This window comes from Falco punctatus, assembly GCF_963210335.1.
Source record: "Falco punctatus genome assembly, contig: scaffold_37, whole genome shotgun sequence".
Classification (NCBI taxonomy): Eukaryota; Metazoa; Chordata; class Aves; order Falconiformes; family Falconidae; genus Falco; species Falco punctatus.
In genome coordinates this window covers 11,418-35,556 of record NW_027660186.1, presented here as the reverse complement: position 1 = coordinate 35,556, position 24,139 = coordinate 11,418, and the positions used below count along the sequence as shown (strand labels likewise).

The 24,139-nt window shown below is 51.6% G+C and overlaps 2 long non-coding RNA genes across 6 annotated transcripts; both read right to left on the bottom strand.

The window, feature by feature from the left end:
- Window positions 1-17,556: 17,556 nt before the first annotated feature.
- LOC308057682 lies at window positions 17,557-19,146 on the bottom strand. Of its 5 annotated transcripts, none has more exons than XR_013925392.1 (3): window positions 19,112-19,146; window positions 18,861-18,932; window positions 17,557-17,628 (listed from the first exon to the last, which is right to left on the bottom strand). It is a non-coding gene; the product is annotated as an uncharacterized lncRNA (long non-coding RNA). The 5 variants fall into 5 exon arrangements; XR_013925393.1 differs by having other exon boundaries at window positions 19,124-19,146; XR_013925394.1 differs by lacking the exon at window positions 19,112-19,146 and adding an exon at window positions 19,082-19,110.
- On the bottom strand, window positions 18,296-18,783 carry LOC308057683. Its single transcript, XR_013925397.1, has 2 exons — window positions 18,681-18,783; window positions 18,296-18,584 (listed from the first exon to the last, which is right to left on the bottom strand). It is a non-coding gene; the product is annotated as an uncharacterized lncRNA (long non-coding RNA).
- Window positions 19,147-24,139: the final 4,993 nt, after the last annotated feature.

Sequence of the window (24,139 nt, the reverse complement as noted above, 5' to 3'; positions counted from 1 at the left end):
GAGTCTAACCCTCACCCTAAGAGCCTGAGTCTAACCCTAACCCTAAGAGCCTGAGTCGAACCCTAACCCTAAGAGCCTGAGTCTAACCCTAACCCTAAGAGCCTGAGTCTAACCCTCACCCTAAGAGCCTGAGTCTAACCCTAACCCTAAGAGCCTGAGTCGAACCCTAACCCTAAGAGCCTGAGTCGAACCCTAACCCTAAGAGCCTGAGTCTAACCCTAACCGTAAGAGCCTGAGTCTAACCCTAACCCTAAGAGCCTGAGTCGAACCCTAACCCTAAGAGCCTGAGTCTAACCCTCACCCTAAGAGCCTGAGTCTAACCCTAACCCTAAGAGCCTGAGTCTAACCCTAACCCTAAGAGCCTGAGTCGAACCCTAACCCTAAGAGCCTGAGTCTAACCCTAACCCTAAGAGCCTGAGTCTAACCCTAACCCTAAGAGCCTGAGTCGAACCCTCACCCTAAGAGCCTGAGTCGAACCCTAACCCTAAGAGCCTGAGTCTAACCCTAACCCTAAGAGCCTGAGTCTAACCCTAACCCTAAGAGCCTGAGTCTAACCTTAACCCTAAGAGCCTGAGTCTAACCCTAACCCTAACCCTAAGAGTCTAACCCTAACCCTAAGAGCCTGAGTCTAACCCTAACCCTAAGAGCCTGAGTCTAACCCTCACCCTAAGAGCCTGAGTCTAACCCTAACCCTAAGAGCCTGAGTCTAACCCAAACCCTAAGAGCCTGAGTCTAACCCTAACCCCAAGAGCCTGACCCTAACCCTAACCCTAAGAGCCTGAGTCTAACCCTAAGCCTAAGAGCCTGAGTCTAACCCTAACCCTAAGAGCCTGAGTCGAACCCTAACCCTAAGAGCCTGAGTCGAACCCTAACCCTAAGAGCCTGACCCTAACCCAAACCCTAAGAGCCTGAGTCGAACCCTAACCCTAAGAGCCTGAGTCTAACCCTAACCCTAAGAGCCTGAGTCTAACCTTAACCCTAAGAGCCTGAGTCTAACCCTAACCCTAAGAGCCTGAGTCTAACCCTCACCCTAAGAGCCTGAGTCTAACCTTAACCCTAAGAGCCTGAGTCTAACCCTAACCCTAAGAGCCTGAGTCTAACCCTAACCCTAAGAGCCTGTGTCGAACCCTAACCCTAAGAGCCTGAGTCGAACCCTAACCCTAAGAGCCTGAGTCGAACCCTAAGCCTAAGAGCCTGAGTCTAACCCTAACCCTAAGAGCCTGAGTCTAACCCTAAGCCTAAGAGCCTGAGTCTAACCCTAACCCTAAGAGCCTGAGTCTAACCCTAAGCCTAAGAGCCTGAGTCTAACCCTAACCCTAAGAGACTGAGTCTAACCCTAACCCTAAGAGACTGAGTCTAACCCTAACCCTAAGAGCCTGAGTCTAACCCTAACCCTAAGAGCCTGAGTCGAACCCTAACCCTAAGAGCCTGAGTCTAACCCTAACCCTAAGAGCCTGAGTCTAACCCTAACCCTAAGAGCCTGAGTCTAACCTTAACCCTAAGAGCCTGAGTCTAACCCTAACCCTAAGAGCCTGAGTCTAACCCTCACCCTAAGAGCCTGAGTCTAACCTTAACCCTAAGAGCCTGAGTCTAACCCTAACCCTAAGAGCCTGAGTCTAACCCTAACCCTAAGAGCCTGTGTCGAACCCTAACCCTAAGAGCCTGAGTCTAACCCTAACCCTAAGAGCCTGAGTCGAACCCTCACCCTAAGAGCCTGAGTCTAACCCTAACCCTAAGAGCCTGAGTCTAACCCTAAGCCTAAGAGCCTGAGTCGAACCCTCACCCTAAGAGCCTGAGTCTAACCCTAATCCTAAGAGCCTGAGTCGAACCCTAACCCTAAGAGCCTGAGTCTAACCCTAACCCTAAGAGCCTGAGTCGAACCCTAACCCTAAGAGCCTGAGTCTAACCCTAATCCTAAGAGCCTGAGTCGAACCCTAACCCTAAGAGCCTGAGTCTAACCCTAACCCTAAGACCCTGAGTCGAACCCTAACCCTAAGAGCCTGAGTCGAACCCTAACCCTAAGAGCCTGAGTCTAACCCTAACCCTAACCCTAAGAGTCTAACCCTAACCCTAAGAGCCTGAGTCTAACCCTAACCCTAAGAGCCTGAGTCTAACCCTCACCCTAAGAGCCTGAGTCTAACCCTAACCCTAAGAGCCTGAGTCTAACCCTAACCCTAAGAGCCTGAGTCTAACCCAAACCCTAAGAGCCTGAGTCTAACCCTAACCCCAAGAGCCTGACCCTAACCCTAACCCTAAGAGCCTGAGTCTAACCCTAAGCCTAAGAGCCTGAGTCTAACCCTAACCCTAAGAGCCTGAGTCGAACCCTAACCCTAAGAGCCTGAGTCGAACCCTAACCCTAAGAGCCTGACCCTAACCCAAACCCTAAGAGCCTGAGTCGAACCCTAACCCTAAGAGCCTGAGTCGAACCCTAACCCTAAGAGCCTGAGTCTAACCCTAACCCTAAGAGCCTGAGTCTAACCCTAACCCTAACCCTAAGAGTCTAACCCTAACCCTAAGAGCCTGAGTCTAACCCTAACCCTAAGAGCCTGAGTCTAACCCTCACCCTAAGAGCCTGAGTCTAACCTTAACCCTAAGAGCCTGAGTCTAACCCTAACCCTAAGAGCCTGAGTCTAACCCTCACCCTAAGAGCCTGAGTCTAACCTTAACCCTAAGAGCCTGTGTCGAACCCTAACCCTAAGAGCCTGAGTCGAACCCTAACCCTAAGAGCCTGAGTCGAACCCTAAGCCTAAGAGCCTGAGTCTAACCCTAACCCTAAGAGCCTGAGTCTAACCCTAACCCTAAGAGCCTGAGTCGAACCCTCACCCTAAGAGCCTGAGTCTAACCCTAAGCCTAAGAGCCTGAGTCTAACCCTAACCCTAAGAGCCTGAGTCTAACCCTAACCCTAAGAGCCTGAGTCTAACCCTAACCCTAAGAGCCTGAGTCTAACCCTAACCCTAAGAGCCTGAGTCGAACCCTAACCCTAAGAGCCTGAGTCTAACCCTAACCCTAAGAGCCTGAGTCGAACCCTCACCCTAAGAGCCTGAGTCTAACCCTAACCCTAAGAGCCTGAGTCTAACCCTAAGCCTAAGAGCCTGAGTCGAACCCTCACCCTAAGAGCCTGAGTCTAACCCTAATCCTAAGAGCCTGAGTCGAACCCTAACCCTAAGAGCCTGAGTCTAACCCTAACCCTAAGAGCCTGAGTCTAACCCTAACCCTAAGAGCCTGAGTCTAACCCTAACCCTAAGAGCCTGAGTCTAACCCTCACCCTAAGAGCCTGAGTCTAACCTTAACCCTAAGAGCCTGAGTCTAACCCTAACCCTAAGAGCCTGAGTCTAACCCTAACCCTAAGAGCCTGAGTCTAACCCTCACCCTAAGAGCCTGAGTCGAACCCTAACCCTAAGAGCCTGAGTCTAACCCTCACCCTAAGAGCCTGAGTCTAACCCTAACCCTAAGAGCCTGAGTCTAACCCTAACCCTAAGAGCCTGAGTCGAACCCTCACCCTAAGAGCCTGAGTCTAACCCAAACCCTAAGAGCCTGAGTCGAACCCTAACCCTAAGAGCCTGAGTCTAACCCTCACCCTAAGAGCCTGAGTCGAACCCAAACCCTAAGAGCCTGAGTCGAACCCTAACCCTAAGAGCCTGACCCTAACCCTAACCCTAAGAGCCTGAGTCTAACCCTCACCCTAAGAGCCTGAGTCGAACCCTAACCCTAAGGGCCCGAGTCGAACCCTAACCCTAAGAGCCTGAGTCGAACCCTAACCCTAAGAGCCTGAGTCGAACCCTAACCCTAAGAGCCTGAGTCTAACCCTAAGCCTAAGAGCCTGAGTCGAACCCTAACCCTAAGAGCCTGAGTCTAACCCTAACCCTAATCCTCAGAGTCTAACCCTAACCCTAAGAGCCTGAGTCTAACCCTCACCCTAAGAGCCTGAGTCTAACCCTAACCCTAAGAGCCTGAGTCTAACCCTAACCCTAAGAGCCTGAGTCGAACCCTAACCCTAAGAGCCTGAGTCTAACCCTAACCCTAAGAGCCTGAGTCGAACCCTAACCCTTTGAGCCTGAGTCTAACCCTCACCCTAAGAGCCTGAGTCGAACCATAACCCTAAGAGCCTGAGTCGAACCCTAACCCTAAGAGCCTGAGTCTAACCCTAACCCTAAGAGCCTGAGTCTAACCCTAACCCTAAGAGCCTGAGTCGAACCCTAACCCTAAGAGCCTGAGTCGAACCCTAACCCTAAGAGCCTGAGTCTAACCCTCACCCTAAGAGCCTGAGTCTAACCCTAACCCTAAGAGCCTGAGTCGAACCCTAACCCTAAGAGCCTGAGTCTAACCCTAACCCTAAGAGCCTGAGTCTAACCCAAACCCTAAGAGCCTGAGTCGAACCCTAACCCTAAGAGCCTGAGTCTAACCCTAACCCTAAGAGCCTGAGTCGAACCCTAACCCTAAGAGCCTGAGTCTAACCCTAAGCCTAAGAGCCTGAGTCGAACCCTAACCCTAAGAGCCTGAGTCGAACCCTAACCCTAAGAGCCTGAGTCTAACCCTCACCCTAAGAGCCTGAGTCTAACCCTCACCCTAAGAGCCTGAGTCGAACCCTAACCCTAAGAGCCTGAGTCGAACCCTAACCCTAAGAGCCTGAGTCTAACCCTAACCCTAAGAGCCTGAGTCTAACCCTAACCCTAAGAGCCTGAGTCGAACCCTAACCGTAAGAGCCTGAGTCTAACCCTCACCCTAAGAGCCTGAGTCTAAGCCTAACCCTAAGAGCCTGAGTCGAACCCTAACCCTAAGAGCCTGAGTCTAACCCTAACCCTAAGAGCCTGAGTCTAACCCTCACCCTAAGAGCCTGAGTCGAACCCTAACCCTAAGAGCCTGAGTCTAACCCTAACCCTAAGAGCCTGAGTCTAACCCTAACCCTAAGAGCCTGAGTCTAACCTTAACCCTAAGAGCCTGAGTCTAACCCTAACCCTAACCCTAAGAGTCTAACCCTAACCCTAAGAGCCTGAGTCTAACCCTAACCCTAAGAGCCTGAGTCTAACCCTCACCCTAAGAGCCTGAGTCTAACCCTAACCCTAAGAGCCTGAGTCTAACCCTAACCCTAAGAGCCTGAGTCTAACCCAAACCCTAAGAGCCTGAGTCTAACCCTAACCCTAAGAGCCTGACCCTAACCCTAACCCTAAGAGCCTGAGTCTAACCCTAAGCCTAAGAGCCTGAGTCTAACCCTAACCCTAAGAGCCTGAGTCGAACCCTAACCCTAAGAGCCTGAGTCGAACCCTAACCCTAAGAGCCTGACCCTAACCCTAACCCTAAGAGCCTGAGTCGAACCCTAACCCTAAGAGCCTGAGTCGAACCCTAACCCTAAGAGCCTGAGTCTAACCCTAACCCTAAGAGCCTGAGTCTAACCCTCACCCTAAGAGCCTGAGTCTAACCCTAACCCTAAGAGCCTGAGTCTAACCTTAACCCTAAGAGCCTGAGTCTAACCCTAACCCTAAGAGCCTGAGTCTAACCCTCACCCTAAGAGCCTGAGTCTAACCTTAACCCTAAGAGCCTGAGTCTAACCCTAACCCTAAGAGCCTGAGTCTAACCCTAACCCTAAGAGCCTGTGTCGAACCCTAACCCTAAGAGCCTGAGTCGAACCATAACCCTAAGAGCCTGAGTCGAACCCTCACCCTAAGAGCCTGAGTCTAACCCTAACCCTAAGAGCCTGAGTCTAACCCTAACCCTAAGAGCCTGAGTCGAACCCTAACCCTAAGAGCCTGAGTCTAACCCTCACCCTAAGAGCCTGAGTCGAACCCAAACCCTAAGAGCCTGAGTCGAACCCTAACCCTAAGAGCCTGACCCTAACCCTAACCCTAAGAGCCTGAGTCGAACCCTAACCCTAAGAGCCTGAGTCTAACCCTAACCCTAAGGGCCCGAGTCGAACCCTAACCCTAAGAGCCTGAGTCGAACCCTAACCCTAAGAGCCTGAGTCTAACCCTAACCCTAAGAGCCTGAGTCTAACCTTAACCCTAAGAGCCTGAGTCGAACCCTAACCCTAACCCTAAGAGTCTAACCCTCACCCTAAGAGCCTGAGTCTAACCCTAACCCTAAGAGCCTGAGTCTAACCCTAACCCTAAGAGCCTGAGTCTAACCCAAACCCTAAGAGCCTGAGTCTAACCCTAACCCTAAGAGCCTGAGTCTAACCCTCACCCTAAGAGCCTGAGTCTAACCCTAACCCTAACCCTAAGAGTCTAACCCTCACCCTAAGAGCCTGAGTCTAACCCTAACCCTAAGAGCCTGAGTCGAACCCTAACCCTAAGAGCCTGAGTCTAACCCAAACCCTAAGAGCCTGAGTCTAACCCTAACCCTAAGAGCCTGAGTCTAACCCTCACCCTAAGAGCCTGAGTCTAACCCTAACCCTAAGAGCCTGAGTCTAGCCCTAACCCTAAGAGCCTGAGTCGAACCCTAACCCTAAGAGCCTGAGTCTAACCCTAACCCTAAGAGCCTGAGTCGAACCCTAACCCTAAGAGCCTGAGTCTAACCCTAACCCTAAGAGCCTGAGTCGAACCCTAACCCTAAGAGCCTGAGTCTAACCCTAACCCTAATCCTAAGAGTCTAACCCTAACCCTAAGAGCCTGAGTCTAACCCTCACCCTAAGAGCCTGAGTCTAACCCTCACCCTAAGAGCCTGAGTCTAACCCTAACCCTAAGAGCCTGAGTCGAACCCTAACCCTAAGAGCCTGAGTCTAACCCTAACCCTAAGAGCCTGAGTCGAACCCTAACCCTAAGAGCCTGACCCTAACCCTAACCCTAAGAGCCTGAGTCTAACCCTAACCCTAAGAGCCTGAGTCTAACCCTCACCCTAAGAGCCTGAGTCTAACCCTAACCCTAAGAGCCTGAGTCTAACCCAAACCCTAAGAGCCTGAGTCTAACCCTAACCCCAAGAGCCTGACCCTAACCCTAACCCTAAGAGCCTGAGTCTAACCCTAAGCCTAAGAGCCTGAGTCTAACCCTAACCCTAAGAGCCTGAGTCGAACCCTAACCCTAAGAGCCTGAGTCGAACCCTAACCCTAAGAGCCTGACCCTAACCCAAACCCTAAGAGCCTGAGTCGAACCCTAACCCTAAGAGCCTGAGTCGAACCCTAACCCTAAGAGCCTGAGTCTAACCCTAACCCTAAGAGCCTGAGTCTAACCTTAACCCTAAGAGCCTGAGTCTAACCCTAACCCTAAGAGCCTGAGTCTAACCCTCACCCTAAGAGCCTGAGTCTAACCTTAACCCTAAGAGCCTGAGTCTAACCCTAACCCTAAGAGCCTGAGTCTAACCCTAACCCTAAGAGCCTGTGTCGAACCCTAACCCTAAGAGCCTGAGTCGAACCCTAACCCTAAGAGCCTGAGTCGAACCCTAAGCCTAAGAGCCTGAGTCTAACCCTAACCCTAAGAGCCTGAGTCTAACCCTAAGCCTAAGAGCCTGAGTCTAACCCTAACCCTAAGAGCCTGAGTCTAACCCTAAGCCTAAGAGCCTGAGTCTAACCCTAACCCTAAGAGACTGAGTCTAACCCTAACCCTAAGAGACTGAGTCTAACCCTAACCCTAAGAGCCTGAGTCTAACCCTAACCCTAAGAGCCTGAGTCGAACCCTAACCCTAAGAGCCTGAGTCTAACCCTAACCCTAAGAGCCTGAGTCTAACCCTAACCCTAAGAGCCTGAGTCTAACCTTAACCCTAAGAGCCTGAGTCTAACCCTAACCCTAAGAGCCTGAGTCTAACCCTCACCCTAAGAGCCTGAGTCTAACCTTAACCCTAAGAGCCTGAGTCTAACCCTAACCCTAAGAGCCTGAGTCTAACCCTAACCCTAAGAGCCTGTGTCGAACCCTAACCCTAAGAGCCTGAGTCTAACCCTAACCCTAAGAGCCTGAGTCGAACCCTCACCCTAAGAGCCTGAGTCTAACCCTAACCCTAAGAGCCTGAGTCTAACCCTAAGCCTAAGAGCCTGAGTCGAACCCTCACCCTAAGAGCCTGAGTCTAACCCTAATCCTAAGAGCCTGAGTCGAACCCTAACCCTAAGAGCCTGAGTCTAACCCTAACCCTAAGAGCCTGAGTCGAACCCTAACCCTAAGAGCCTGAGTCTAACCCTAATCCTAAGAGCCTGAGTCGAACCCTAACCCTAAGAGCCTGAGTCTAACCCTAACCCTAAGACCCTGAGTCGAACCCTAACCCTAAGAGCCTGAGTCGAACCCTAACCCTAAGAGCCTGAGTCTAACCCTAACCCTAACCCTAAGAGTCTAACCCTAACCCTAAGAGCCTGAGTCTAACCCTAACCCTAAGAGCCTGAGTCTAACCCTCACCCTAAGAGCCTGAGTCTAACCCTAACCCTAAGAGCCTGAGTCTAACCCTAACCCTAAGAGCCTGAGTCTAACCCAAACCCTAAGAGCCTGAGTCTAACCCTAACCCCAAGAGCCTGACCCTAACCCTAACCCTAAGAGCCTGAGTCTAACCCTAACCCTAAGAGCCTGAGTCTAACCCTAACCCTAAGAGCCTGAGTCGAACCCTAACCCTAAGAGCCTGAGTCGAACCCTAACCCTAAGAGCCTGACCCTAACCCAAACCCTAAGAGCCTGAGTCGAACCCTAACCCTAAGAGCCTGAGTCGAACCCTAACCCTAAGAGCCTGAGTCTAACCCTAACCCTAAGAGCCTGAGTCTAACCCTAACCCTAACCCTAAGAGTCTAACCCTAACCCTAAGAGCCTGAGTCTAACCCTAACCCTAAGAGCCTGAGTCTAACCCTCACCCTAAGAGCCTGAGTCTAACCTTAACCCTAAGAGCCTGAGTCTAACCCTAACCCTAAGAGCCTGAGTCTAACCCTCACCCTAAGAGCCTGAGTCTAACCTTAACCCTAAGAGCCTGTGTCGAACCCTAACCCTAAGAGCCTGAGTCGAACCCTAACCCTAAGAGCCTGAGTCGAACCCTAAGCCTAAGAGCCTGAGTCTAACCCTCACCCTAAGAGCCTGAGTCTAACCCTAACCCTAAGAGCCTGAGTCGAACCCTCACCCTAAGAGCCTGAGTCTAACCCTAAGCCTAAGAGCCTGAGTCTAACCCTAACCCTAAGAGCCTGAGTCTAACCCTAACCCTAAGAGCCTGAGTCTAACCCTAACCCTAAGAGCCTGAGTCGAACCCTAACCCTAAGAGCCTGAGTCTAACCCTAACCCTAAGAGCCTGAGTCGAACCCTCACCCTAAGAGCCTGAGTCTAACCCTAACCCTAAGAGCCTGAGTCTAACCCTAAGCCTAAGAGCCTGAGTCGAACCCTCACCCTAAGAGCCTGAGTCTAACCCTAATCCTAAGAGCCTGAGTCGAACCCTAACCCTAAGAGCCTGAGTCTAACCCTAACCCTAAGAGCCTGAGTCTAACCCTAACCCTAAGAGCCTGAGTCTAACCCTAACCCTAAGAGCCTGAGTCTAACCCTCACCCTAAGAGCCTGAGTCTAACCTTAACCCTAAGAGCCTGAGTCTAACCCTAACCCTAAGAGCCTGAGTCTAACCCTAACCCTAAGAGCCTGAGTCTAACCCTCACCCTAAGAGCCTGAGTCGAACCCTAACCCTAAGAGCCTGAGTCTAACCCTCACCCTAAGAGCCTGAGTCTAACCCTAACCCTAAGAGCCTGAGTCTAACCCTAACCCTAAGAGCCTGAGTCGAACCCTCACCCTAAGAGCCTGAGTCTAACCCAAACCCTAAGAGCCTGAGTCTAACCCTAACCCTAAGAGCCTGAGTCTAACCCTAACCCTAAGAGCCTGAGTCGAACCCTCACCCTAAGAGCCTGAGTCTAACCCTAATCCTAAGAGCCTGAGTCGAACCCTAACCCTAAGAGCCTGAGTCGAACCCTAACCCTAAGAGCCTGAGTCTAACCCTAATCCTAAGAGCCTGAGTCGAACCCTAACCCTAAGAGCCTGTGTCGAACCCTAACCCTAAGAGCCTGAGTCTAACCTTAACCCTAAGAGCCTGAGTCGAACCCAAACCCTAAGAGCCTGAGTCTAACCCTCACCCTAAGAGCCTGAGTCTAACCCTAACCCTAAGAGCCTGAGTCTAACCCTAACCCTAAGAGCCTGAGTCGAACCCTAACCCTAAGAGCCTGAGTCTAACCCTAACCCTAAGAGCCTGAGTCGAACCCTAACCCTAAGAGCCTGACCCTAACCCTAACCCTAAGAGCCTGAGTCGAACCCTAACCCTAAGAGCCTGAGTCGAACCCTCACCCTAAGAGCCTGAGTCTAACCCTAACCCTAAGAGCCTGAGTCTAACCCTAACCCTAAGAGCCTGAGTCGAACCCTCACCCTAAGAGCCTGAGTCTAACCCTAACCCTAAGAGCCTGAGTCTAACCCTCACCCTAAGAGCCTGAGTCTAACCTTAACCCTAAGAGCCTGAGTCTAACCCTAACCCTAAGAGCCTGAGTCTAACCCTAACCCTAAGAGCCTGTGTCGAACCCTAACCCTAAGAGCCTGAGTCGAACCCTAACCCTAAGAGCCTGAGTCTAACCCTAACCCTAAGAGCCTGAGTCTAACCCTCACCCTAAGAGCCTGAGTCTAACCCTAAGCCTAAGAGCCTGAGTCTAACCCTAAGCCTAAGAGCCTGAGTCTAACCCTAACCCTAAGAGCCTGAGTCTAACCCTAAGCCTAAGAGCCTGAGTCTAACCCTAACCCTAAGAGCCTGACCCGAACCCTAACCCTAAGAGCCTGAGTCTAACCCTAATCCTAAGAGCCTGAGTCTAACCCTAACCCTAAGAGCCTGAGTCTAACCCTAACCCTAAGAGCCTGAGTCTAACCCTAACCCTAAGAGCCTGAGTCTAACCTTAACCCTAAGAGCCTGAGTCTAACCCTAACCCTAAGAGCCTGAGTCTAACCCTCACCCTAAGAGCCTGAGTCTAACCTTAACCCTAAGAGCCTGAGTCTAACCCTAACCCTAAGAGCCTGAGTCTAACCCTAACCCTAAGAGCCTGTGTCGAACCCTAACCCTAAGAGCCTGAGTCGAACCCTAACCCTAAGAGCCTGAGTCGAACCCTAACCCTAAGAGCCTGAGTCTAACCCTAAGCCTAAGAGCCTGAGTCGAACCCTCACCCTAAGAGCCTGAGTCTAACCCTAATCCTAAGAGCCTGAGTCGAACCCTAACCCTAAGAGCCTGAGTCGAACCCTAACCCTAAGAGCCTGAGTCTAACCCTAACCCTAAGAGCCTGAGTCTAACCCTAACCCTAAGAGCCTGAGTCTAACCCTAAGCCTAAGAGCCTGAGTCGAACCCTCACCCTAAGAGCCTGAGTCTAACCCTCACCCTAAGAGCCTGAGTCTAACCCTAACCCTAAGAGCCTGAGTCTAACCCTAACCCTAAGAGCCTGAGTCTAACCTTAACCCTAAGAGCCTGAGTCTAACCCTAACCCTAACCCTAAGAGTCTAACCCTAACCCTAAGAGCCTGAGTCTAACCCTAACCCTAAGAGCCTGAGTCTAACCCTAACCCTAAGAGCCTGAGTCTAACCCTAAGCCTAAGAGCCTGAGTCTAACCCTAACCCTAAGAGCCTGAGTCGAACCCTAACCCTAAGAGCCTGAGTCGAACCCTAACCCTAAGAGCCTGACCCTAACCCTAACCCTAAGAGCCTGAGTCGAACCCTAACCCTAAGAGCCTGAGTCGAACCCTAACCCTAAGAGCCTGAGTCTAACCCTAACCCTAAGAGCCTGAGTCTAACCCTAACCCTAAGAGCCTGAGTCTAACCCTAACCCTAAGAGCCTGAGTCTAACCTTAACCCTAAGAGCCTGAGTCTAACCCTAACCCTAAGAGCCTGAGTCTAACCCTCACCCTAAGAGCCTGAGTCGAACCCAAACCCTAAGAGCCTGAGTCTAACCCTAACCCTAAGAGCCTGAGTCTAACCCTAACCCTAAGAGCCTGTGTCGAACCCTAACCCTAAGAGCCTGAGTCGAACCCTAACCCTAAGAGCCTGAGTCGAACCCTAACCCTAAGAGCCTGAGTCTAACCCTAAGCCTAAGAGCCTGAGTCTAACCCTAAGCCTAAGAGCCTGAGTCTAACCCTAACCCTAAGAGCCTGAGTCTAACCCTAATCCTAAGAGCCTGAGTCTAACCCTAACCCTAAGAGCCTGAGTCGAACCCTAACCCTAAGAGCCTGAGTCTAACCCTAACCCTAAGAGCCTGAGTCTAACCCTAACCCTAAGAGCCTGAGTCTAACCCTAACCCTAAGAGCCTGAGTCTAACCTTAACCCTAAGAGCCTGAGTCTAACCCTCACCCTAAGAGCCTGAGTCTAACCCTCACCCTAAGAGCCTGAGTCTAACCTTAACCCTAAGAGCCTGAGTCTAACCCTAACCCTAAGAGCCTGAGTCTAACCCTAACCCTAAGAGCCTGTGTCGAACCCTAACCCTAAGAGCCTGAGTCGAACCCTAACCCTAAGAGCCTGAGTCGAACCCTAACCCTAAGAGCCTGAGTCTAACCCTAAGCCTAAGAGCCTGAGTCGAACCCTCACCCTAAGAGCCTGAGTCTAACCCTAATCCTAAGAGCCTGAGTCGAACCCTAACCCTAAGAGCCTGAGTCTAACCCTAACCCTAAGAGCCTGAGTCGAACCCTAACCCTAAAAGCCTGAGTCTAACCCTAATCCTAAGAGCCTGAGTCGAACCCTAACCCTAAGAGCCTGAGTCGCACCCTAACCCTAAGAGCCTGAGTCGAACCCTAACCCTAAGAGCCTGAGTCTAACCCTAACCCTAAGAGCCTGAGTCGCACCCTAACCCTAAGAGCCTGAGTCTAACCCTAACCCTAAGAGCCTGAGTCTAACCCTAACCCTAAGAGCCTGAGTCGAACCCTCACCCTAAGAGCCTGAGTCTAACCCTCACCCTAAGAGCCTGAGTCGAACCCTAACCCTAAGAGCCTGAGTCTAACCCTAACCCTAAGAGCCTGAGTCGAACCCTAACCCTAAGAGCCTGAGTCGAACCCTAACCCTAAGAGCCTGAGTCTAACCCTAACCCTAAGAGCCTGAGTCTAACCCTAACCCTAAGAGCCTGAGTCTAACCTTAACCCTAAGAGCCTGAGTCTAACCCTAACCCTAACCCTAAGAGTCTAACCCTAACCCTAAGAGCCTGAGTCTAACCCTAAGCCTAAGAGCCTGAGTCTAACCCTCACCCTAAGAGCCTGAGTCTAACCCTAACCCTAAGAGCCTGAGTCTAACCCTAACCCTAAGAGCCTGAGTCTAATCCTAACCCTAAGAGCCTGAGTCTAACCCTAACCCAAAGAGCCTGAGTCTAACCCTAACCCTAAGAGCCTGAGTCGAACCCTAACCCTAAGAGCCTGAGTCGAACCCTAACCCTAAGAGCCTGAGTCTAACCCTAACCCTAAGAGCCTGAGTCTAACCCTAAGCCTAAGAGCCTGAGTCTAACCCTAACCCTAAGAGCCTGAGTCTAACCCTAACCCTAAGAGCCTGAGTCGAACCCTAACCCTAAGAGCCTGACCCTAACCCTAACCCTAAGAGCCTGAGTCTAACCCTAACCCTAAGAGCCTGAGTCTAACCCTAACCCTAAGAGCCTGAGTCTAACCCTCACCCTAAGAGCCTGAGTCTAACCCTAACCCTAAGAGCCTGAGTCTAACCCTAACCCTAAGAGCCTGAGTGTAACCCAAACCCTAAGAGCCTGAGTCTAACCCTAACCCTAAGAGCCTGAGTCTAACCCTAACCCTAAGAGCCTGAGTCTAACCCTAACCCTAAGAGCCTGAGTCTAACCCTCACCCTAAGAGCCTGAGTCTAACCCTAACCCTAAGAGCTTGACTCTAACCCTAACCCTAACCCTAAGAGCCTGAGTCTAACCCTAACCCTAACCCTAAGAGTCTAACCCTAACCCTAACCCTAACCCTAAGTGTCTAACCCTAACCCTACGAGTCTAACCCTAACCCTACGAGTCTAACCGTAACCCTAACCCTAAGAGTCTAACCCTAACCCTAAGAGTCTAACCCTAACCCTAACCCTAACCCTAAGAGTCTAACCCTAACCCTAAGACTCTAACCCTAACCCTAACCCTAAGAGTCTAACCCTAACCCTAAGAGTCTAACCCTAACCCTAAGAGCCTGAGTCTAACCCTAACCCTAAGAGTCTAACACTAACCCTAACCCTAACCCTAACCCTAAGAGTCTAACCCTAACCCTAAGAGTCTAACCCTAACCCTAACCCTAAGAGTCTAACCCTAACCCTAAGAGTCTAACCCTAACCCTAACCCTAACCCTAAGAGTCTAACCCTAACCCTAAGACTCTAACCCTAACCCTAACCCTAAGAGTCTAACCCTAACCCTAAGAGCCTGAGTCTAACCCTAACCCTAAGAGCCTGAGTCGAACCCTCACCCTAAGAGCCTGAGTCTAACCCTAACCCTAAGAGCCTGAGTCTAACCCTAACCCTAAGAGCCTGAGTCGAACCCTAACCCTAAGAGCCTGAGTCTAACCCTAACCCTAAGAGCCTGAGTCTAACCCTAACCCTAAGAGCCTGAGTCGCACCCTAACCCTAAGAGCCTGAGTCTAACCCTAACCCTAAGAGCCTGAGTCTAACCCTAACCCTAAGAGCCTGAGTCGAACCCTAACCCTAAGAGCCTGAGTCTAACCCTAACCCTAAGAGCCTGAGTCTAACCCTAACCCTAAGAGCCTGAGTCTAACCCTAACCCTAAGAGCCTGAGTCTAACCCTAACCCTAAGAGCCTGAGTCGAACCCTAACCCTAAGAGCCTGAGTCTAACCCTAACCCTAAGAGCCTGAGTCTAACCCTCACCCTAAGAGCCTGAGTCGAACCCTAACCCTAAGAGCCTGAGTCTAACCCTAACCCTAAGAGCCTGAGTCGAACCCTAACCCTAAGAGCCTGAGTCTAACCCTAACCCTAAGAGCCTGAGTCTAACCCTCACCCTAAGAGCCTGAGTCTAACCCTAACCCTAAGAGCCTGAGTCGAACCCTAACCCTAAGAGCCTGAGTCTAACCCTAACCCTAAGAGCCTGAGTCTAACCCTAACCCTAAGAGCCTGAGTCGAACCCTAACCCTAAGAGCCTGAGTCGAACCCTAACCCTAAGAGCCTGAGTCGAACCCTAACCCTAAGAGCCTGAGTCTAACCCTAAGCCTAAGAGCCTGAGTCGAACCCTAACCCTAAGAGCCTGAGTCTAACCCTAACCCTAAGAGCCTGAGTCTAACCCTAACCCTAAGAGCCTGAGTCTAACCCTAACCCTAAGAGCCTGAGTCTAACCCTAACCCTAAGAGCATGAGTCTAACCTTAACCCTAAGAGCCTGAGTCTAACCCTAACCCTAACCCTAAGAGTCTAACCCTAACCCTAAGAGCCTGAGTCGAACCCTAACCCTAAGAGCCTGAGTCTAACCCTAACCCTAAGAGCCTGACCCTAACCCTAACCCTAAGAGCCTGAGTCTAACCCTAACCCTAAGAGCCTGAGTCGAACCCTAACCCTAAGAGCCTGAGTCTAACCCTAACCCTAAGAGCCTGACCCTAACCCTAACCCTAAGAGCCTGAGTCTAACGCTAACCCTAAGAGCCTGAGTCTAACCCTAACCCGAAGAGCCTGAGTCGAACCCTAACCCTAAGAGCCTGAGTCTAACCCTAACCCTAACAGCCTGAGTCGAACCCAAACCCTAAGAGCCTGACCCTAACCCTAACCCTAAGAGCCTGAGTCGAACCCTAACCCTAAGAGCCTGAGTCTAACCCTAACCCTAAGAGCCTGAGTCGAACCCTAACCCAAAGAGCCTGAGTCGAACCCTAACCCTAAGAGCCTGAGTCTAACCCTAACCCTAAGAGCCTGAGTCTAACCCTAACCCTAAGAGCCTGAGTCTAACCCTCACCCTAAGAGCCTGAGTCGAACCCTAACCCTAAGAGCCTGAGTCTAACCCTAACCCTAAGAGCCTGAGTCTAATCCTAACCCTAAGAGCCTGAGTCTAACCCTCACCCTAAGAGCCTGAGTCTAACCCTAACCCTAAGAGCCTGAGTCGAACCCAAACCCTAAGAGCCTGAGTCGAACCCTAACCCTAAGAGCCTGAGTCGAACCCTAACCCTAAGAGCCTGAGTCGAACCCTAACCCTAAGAGCCTGAGTCTAACCCTAACCCTAAGAGCCTGAGTCTAACCCTAACCCTAAGAGCCTGAGTCGAACCCTAACCCTAAGAGCCTGAGTCTAACCCTAACCCTAAGAGCCTGAGTCTAACCTTAACCCTAAGAGCCTGAGTCTAACCCTAACCCTAACCCTAAGAGTCTAACCCTAACCCTAAGAGCCTGAGTCTAACCCTCACCCTAAGAGCCTGAGTCGAACCCTAACCCTAAGAGCCTGAGTCTAACCCTAACCCTAAGAGCCTGAGTCGAACCCTAACCCTAAGAGCCTGAGTCTAATCCTAACCCTAAGAGCCTGAGTCTAACCCTAACCCAAAGAGCCTGAGTCTAACCCTAACCCTAAGAGCCTGAGTCGAACCCTAACCCTAAGAGCCTGAGTCTAACCCTAACCCTAAGAGCCTGAGTCTAACCCTAAGCCTAAGAGCCTGAGTCTAACCCTAACCCTAAGAGCCTGAGTCTAACCCTAAGCCTAAGAGCCTGAGTCTAACCCTAACCCTAAGAGCCTGAGTCTAACCCTAACCCTAAGAGCCTGAGTCGAACCCTAACCCTAAGAGCCTGAGTCGAACCCTAACCCTAAGAGCCTGAGTCTAACCCTAACCCTAAGAGCCTGAGTCTAACCCTCACCCTAAGAGCCTGAGTCTAACCCTAACCCTAAGAGCCTGAGTCGAACCCTAACCCTAAGAGCCTGAGTCTAACCCTAACCCTAAGAGCCTGAGTCTAACCCTAACCCTAAGAGCCTGAGTCTAACCCTAACCGTAAGAGCTTGACTCTAACCCTAACCCTAACCCTAAGAGTCTAACCCTAACCCTAACCCTAACCCTAACCCTAAGAGTCTAACCCTAACCCTAACCCTAACCCTAAGTGTCTAACCCTAACCCTAAGAATCTAACCCTAACCCTACGAGTCTAACCCTAACCCTAAGAGTCTAACCCTAACCCTAAGACTCTAACCCTAACCCTAAGAGCCTGAGTCTAACCCTCACCCTAAGAGCCTGAGTCTAACCCTAACCCTAAGAGCCTGAGTCGAACCCTAACCCTCAGAGCCTGAGTCTAACCCTAACCCTAAGAGCCTGAGTTTAACCCTAACCCTAAGAGTCTAACCCTAACCCTAACCCTAACCCTAACCCTAACCCTAAGTGTCTAACCCTAACCCTAAGAGTCTAACCCTAACCCTAAGAGTCTAACCCTAACCCTAACCCTAACCCTAAGAGTCTAACCCTAAGAGTCTAACCCTAACCCTAACCCTAAGAGTCTAACCCTAACCCTAACCCTAACCCTAAGAGTCTAACCCTAACCCTAACCCTAACAGTCTAACCCTAACCCTAAGAGTCTAAACCTAACCCTAACCCTAACCCTAACCCTAAGAGTCTAACCCTAACCCTAAGAGTCTAACCCTAACCCAAACCCTAACCCTAAACCTAATAGTCTAACCCTAGCCCTAAGAGTCTAACCCTAACCCTAACCCTAAACCTAACCCTAAGAGGCGTCTAACCCTAACCCTAACCCTAACCCTAACCCTAGCCCTAACCCTAACCCTAGCCCTAGCCCTAACCCTAACCCTAACCTAACCCTAACCCTAACCCTAACCCTAACCCTAAGCCTAACCCTAACGCTAACCCTAACCCTAACCCTAAGAGGCGTCTAACCCTAACCCTAACCCTAACGCTAACCCTAACCCTAACCCTAAGAGGCGTCTAACCCTAACCCTAACCCTAACGCTAACCCTAACCCTAACCCTAAGAGGCGTCTAACCCTAACCCTAACCCTAACCTAACCCTAACCCTAACCTAACCCTAACCCTAAGAGGCGTCTAACCCTAACCCTAACCCTAACCCTAAGAAAGCCTAACCCTAACGCTAACCCTAAACCTAACCCTAACCCTAACGCTAACCCTAACCCTATCCCTAACCCTAACCCTAACCCTAACCCTAAGAGGCGTCTAACCCTAACCCTAACCCTAACCCTAACCCTAACCCTAACCCTAAACCTAAACCTAACCCTAACCCTAAACCTGACCCTAACCCTAAACCTAACCCTAAACCTAAACCTAAACCTAAACCTAAACCTAACCCTAACAAGCCTAAACTTAACCCTAACCCTAACCCTAACCTAACCCTAACCCTAACCCTAAACCTAAACCTAAGACGCGTCTAACCCTAACCCTAACCCTAACCCAACCCTAACCCTAACACTAACCCTAACCTAACCCTAACCCTAACCCTAAGCCTAACCCAAACCCTACCCCTAACGCTAACCCTAACCCTAACAGTAATGGTAACCCTAACCCTAACCCTAACGCTAAACCTAACCCTAACCCTAACGCTAACCCTAACCCTAACGCTAACCCTAACCCTAACGCTAACCGTAACCCTAATCCTAACCGTAAACCTAACACTAACCCTAAGGCTAACCCTAACGCTTACACTAACGCTAACCCTAACAGGAACGCTAACGCTAAACCTAAACCTAAACCTAACCCTAACGCTAACCCTAACCCTATCCCTAACCCTAACCCTAAACCTAACCCTAAGAGGCGTCTAACCCTAACCCTAACCCTAACCCTAACCCTAACACTAACCCTAACCCAAAGAGTCTAACCCTAACCCTAACCCTAACCTAACCCTAACCCTAACCCTAACCCTAACCCTAACCCTAACCCTAAACCTAACCCTAAACCTAAAGCTAAATCTAAACCTAAACCTAAACCTAACCCTAACAACCCTAAACTTAACCCTAACCCTAACCCTAACCTAACCCTAACCCTAACCCTAAACCTAACCCTAAGAGGCGTCTAACCCTAACCCTAACCCTAACCCTAACCCTAGCCCTAACCCTAACCCTAGCCCTAGCCCTAACCCTAACCCTAACCTAACCCTAACCCTAACCCTAACCTAAACCTAACCCTAAGAGGCTAACCCTAACCCTAACCCTAACCCTAACCTAACCCTAACCCTAACCCTAACCTAAACCTAACCCTAAGAGGCTAACCCTAACCCTAACCCTAACCCTAACCTAACCCTAACCCTAACCCTAACCCTAACCCTAACCCTAACCCTAACCCTAACGCTAACCCTAACCCTAAGAAAGCCTAACCCTAACGCTAATCCTAACCCTAACCCTAACGCTAACCCTAAGCCTAACCCTAACGCTAGCCCTAACCCTAAGCCTAACCCTAACCCTAACGGTAACCCTAACCCTAAACCTAACCGTAACCCTAAACCTAAACCTAATCCTAAACCTAACCCTAACCCTAACCAAACCCTAACGCTAATCCTAACCCTAACCCTAACCCAACCAAACTGGGAGCCCCAAAACCCAACTAGGACCAGTAGAATCCAACTGGGAGCCCCAAAACCCAACTGGGACCAGTAGAACACAACCACGAGACCCCAAACACAACTGGGAACCCCAAAAGCCAACTGGGACCAGTAGAACCCAACTGGGAGCCCCAAAAACCAACTGGGACCAGTAGAACCCAACTGGGAGCCCCAAAACCCAACTGGGACCAATAGAACACAACCAGGAGCCCCAAAACCCAACTGGGACCAATAGAACCCAACCAGGAGCCCCAAAACCAAACTAGGAGCCCCAAAACCCAACTGGGACGAGTAGAACCCAACTGGGAGCCCCAAAACCCAACTGGGACCAGTAGAACCCAACTGCGAGCCCCAAAAGCCAACTGGGACCAGTAGAACCCAACCGAGAGCCTCAAAACCCAACTGAGACCAGTAGAACCCAACCGGGAGCCCCAAAACCAAACTAGGAGTCCCAAAAGCCAACTGGGACCACTAGAACCCAACCGAGAGCCTCAAAACCCAACTGAGACCAGTAGAAACCAACCGGGAGCCCCAAAACCCAACTGGGACCAGTAGAACCCAACCGGGAGCCCCAAAACACAACTAGGACCAGGAGAACACAACCAGGAACCCCAAAACCCAACTGGGACCAGTAGAACACAACCGGGAGCCCCAAAACCCAACTGGGACCAGTAGAACCCAACCAGGAGCCCCAAAACCAAACTAGGAGCCCCAAAAGCCAACTGAGACCAGTAGAACCCAACAGAGAACCCCAAAACCCAACTGGGAGAGGCAAAAGCCAACTGGGACCAGTAGAACCCAACTGCGAGCCCCAAAACCCAACTGGGACCACTAGAACCCAACCGAGAACCCGAAAACCCAACTGGGACCAGTAGAACCCAACTGGGAGACGCAAAACCCAACTGACACCAGTAGAACCAAACTGCGAGCCCCAAAACCCAACTGGGACCAGTAGAACCCAACCGGGAGCCCCAAAATCCAACTGGGACCAGTAGAACCCCACCAGGAGCCCCAAAACCCAACTGGGACCAGTAGAACCCAACTGCGAGACCCAAAACCCAACTGGGACCAGTAGAACCCAACAGGGAGCCCCCAAAGCCAACTGGGACCAGGAGAACCCAACCAGGAGCCCCAAAACTAACTATGAGCCCCAAAAGCCAACTGGGACCAGTAGAACCCAACCGAGAGCATCAAAATCCAACTGAGACCAGTAGAACACAACCACGAGGCCCAAAACCCAACTGGGACCAGAAGAACAAAACTGGGAGCCCCAAAACCCAACTGTGACCAGGAGAACCCAACAGGGAGCCCCAAAAACCAACTGGGACAAGGAGAACCCAACCGGGAGCCCCAAAAGCCAACTGGGATCAGTAGAACCCAACCAGGAGACCCAAAACCCAACTGGGACCAGTAGAAGCCAACTGCGAGCCCCAAAACCCAACTGGGACCAGTAGAACCCAACCGGGAGCCCCAAAACCCAACTGGGACAAGTAGAAACCAACCAGGAGCCCCAAAACCAAACTAGGAGCCCCAAAAGCCAACTGGGACCAGTAGAACCCAACCGAGAGCCTCAAAGGCCAACTGAAACCAGTAGAAACCAACTGAGAGCCCCAAAAGCCAACTGGGACCACTAGAACCCAACCGAGAGCCCCAAAAGCCAACTGGGACCAGTAGAACCCAACTGGGAGCCCCAAAACCAAACTAGGAGCCCCAAAACCCAACTGGGACGAGTAGAACCCAACCGAGAGCCCCAAAAGCCAACTGGGACCAGTAGAACCCAACCGAGAGCCCCAAAAGCCAACTGGGACCAGTAGAACCCAACTGCGAGCCCCAAAAGCCAACTGGGACCAGTAGAACCCAACTGGGAGCCCCAAAACCCAACTGGGACCAGGAGAACCCAAATGCGAGCCCCAAAACCCAACTGGGACCAGTAGAACCCAACCGGGACACCTAAAACGCGACTGGGACTAGTAGAACCCAACTGGGAACCCCAAAACCCAACTGGGACCACTACAACCCAACTGGGAGCCCCAAACCCCAACTGGGACCAGTAGAACCCAACTGGGAGACCCAAAACCCCACTGGACCAGTAGAACCCAACTGCGAACCCCAAAACCCAACTGGGACCAGTAGAACCCAACTGGGAACCCCAAAACCCAACTGGGACCACTACAACCCAACTGGGAGCCCCAAACCCCAACTGGGACCAGTAGAACCCAACTGGGAGCCCCAAAACCCAACTGGGACCAGTAGAAGCCAACCGAGAGCCTCAAAACCCAACTGACACCAGTAGAACCCAACTGCGAGCCCCAAAAGCCAACAGGGACCAGTAGAACCCAACTGCGAGCCCCAAAACCCAACTGGGACCAGTAGAACCCAACCAGGAGCCCCAAAACCAAACTAGGAGACCCAAAACCCAACTGGGACCAGTAGAACACAACCGGGAGCCCCAAAACCCAACTGGGACCAGTAGAACCCAACCAGGAGCCCCAAAACCAAACTAGGAGCCCCAAAATCCAACTGGGACGAGTAGAACCCAACTGGGAGCCCCAAAACCCAACTGTGACCAGTAGAACCCAACCGAGAGACCCAAAAGCTAACTGGGACCAGTAGAACTCAACTGGGAGGCCCAAAACCCAACTGGGACCAGTAGAACCCAACTGCGAGCCCCAAAACCAAACTGGGACCAGTAGAACCCAACCGGGAGCCCCAAAACCCAACTGGGATCAGTAGAAACCAACTGCGAGCCCCAAAACGCAACTGGGACCAGTAGAACCCAACTGGGAGCCCCAAACCCCAACTGAGACCAGTAGAACACAACCACGAGCGGCCAAATCCAACTGGGAACCCCAAAATCCAACTGGGACTAATAGAACCCCACTGGGAGCCCCAAAAGCCAAGTGGGACAAGTAGAACCCAACTGGGAGCCCCAAAACCCAACTGGGACCAGTAGAACCCAACTGGGAGCCCCAAAATCCAACTGGGACCAGTAGAACCCAACCGGGACCCCCAAAACCCAACTGGGACCAGTAAAACCCAACCGGGAGCCCCAAAATCCAACTGGGACCAGTAGAACCCAACCAGGAGCCCCAAAACCAAACTAGGTGCCCCAAAAGCCAACTGGGACCAGTAGAACCCAACCGAGAGCCTCAAAACCCAACTGAGACCAGTAGAACCCAACCGGGAGCCCCAAAACCAAACTAGGAGCCCCAAAAGCCAACTGGGACCAGTAGAACCCAACCGAGAGCCTCAAAACCCAACTGAAACCAGTAGAAACCAAACGGGAGACCCAAAACCCAGCTGGGACCAGTAGAACATAACCAGGAGCCCCAAAACCAAACTAGGAGCCCCAAAAGCCAACTGAGACCAGTAGAACCCAACAAAGAACCCCAAAACCCAACTGGGAGACCCAAAACCCAACTGGGACCAGTAGAACCCAACCGGGAGCCCCAAAACCCAACTGGGACCAGTAGAACCCAACTGCGAGCCCCAAAACCCAACTGGGACCAGTAGAACCCAACTGCGAGCCCCAAAACCCAACTGGGACCAGTAGAACCCAACCAGGAGCCCCAAAACCCAACTGGGACCAGTAGAACCCAACTGCGAGGCCCAAACACAACTGGGACCAGTACAACCCTACCGGGAATCCCAAAACCCAACTGGGACCAGTAGAACCCAACCAGGAGCCCCAAAACCAAACTAGGTGCCCCAAAACCCAACTGGGACCAGTAGAACCCAACTGGCACACCTAAAACCCGACTGGGACTACTAGAACCCAACTGGGAGCCCCAAAAGCCAACTGGGACCAGTAGAACCCAACTGGGAGACCCATAACCCAACTGGGACCACTAGAACCCAACCGGGAGCCCCAAAACCAAACTAGGAGCCCCAAAACCCAACTGGGACCAGTAGAACCGAACCGAGAACCCCAAAAGCCAACTGGGACCAGTAGAACCCAACTAGGAGCCCCAAAACCCAACTGGGACCAGTAGAACCCAACCGGGAGCCCCAAAACCAAACTGGGACCAGTAGAACCCAACTGGGAGCCCCAAAACCCAACTGGGACCAGTAGAACCCAACCGAGAACACCAAAAGCCATCTGGGACCAGTAAAACCCAACCGGGAGCCCCAAAACCAATCTGGGATCAGTAGAACCCAACCAAAACCCCAAAACCAAACTAGGTGCCCCAAAATCCAACTGGGACCAGTAGAACCCAACCGAGAGCCTCAAAACCCAACTGAGACCAGTAGAACCCAACCGGGAGACCCAAAACGAAACTAGGAGCCCCAAAACCCAACTGGGACCAGTAGAACCCAACCGAGAGCCTCAAAACCCAACTGAGACCAGTAGAAACCAACCGGGAGCCTCAAAACGAAACTAGGAGCCCCAAAACCCAACTGGGACCAGTAGAACCCAACCGGGAGCCCCAAAACCAAACTGGGACCAGTAGAACCCAACCGCGAGCCCCAAAACCCAACTGGGACCAGTAGAACACAACCGGGAGCCCCAAAACCCAACTGGGACCAGTAGAACCCAACCAGGAGCCCCAAAACCAAACTAGGTGCCCCAAAACCCAACTTGGACCAGTAGAACCCAACCGGCACACCTAAAACCCGACTGGGACTACTAGAACCCAACTGGGAGCCCCAAAAGCCAACTGGGACCAGTAGAACCCAACTGGGAGACCCATAACCCAACTGGGACCACTAGAACCCAACCGGGAGCCCCAAAACCAAACTAGGAGCCCCAAAACCCAA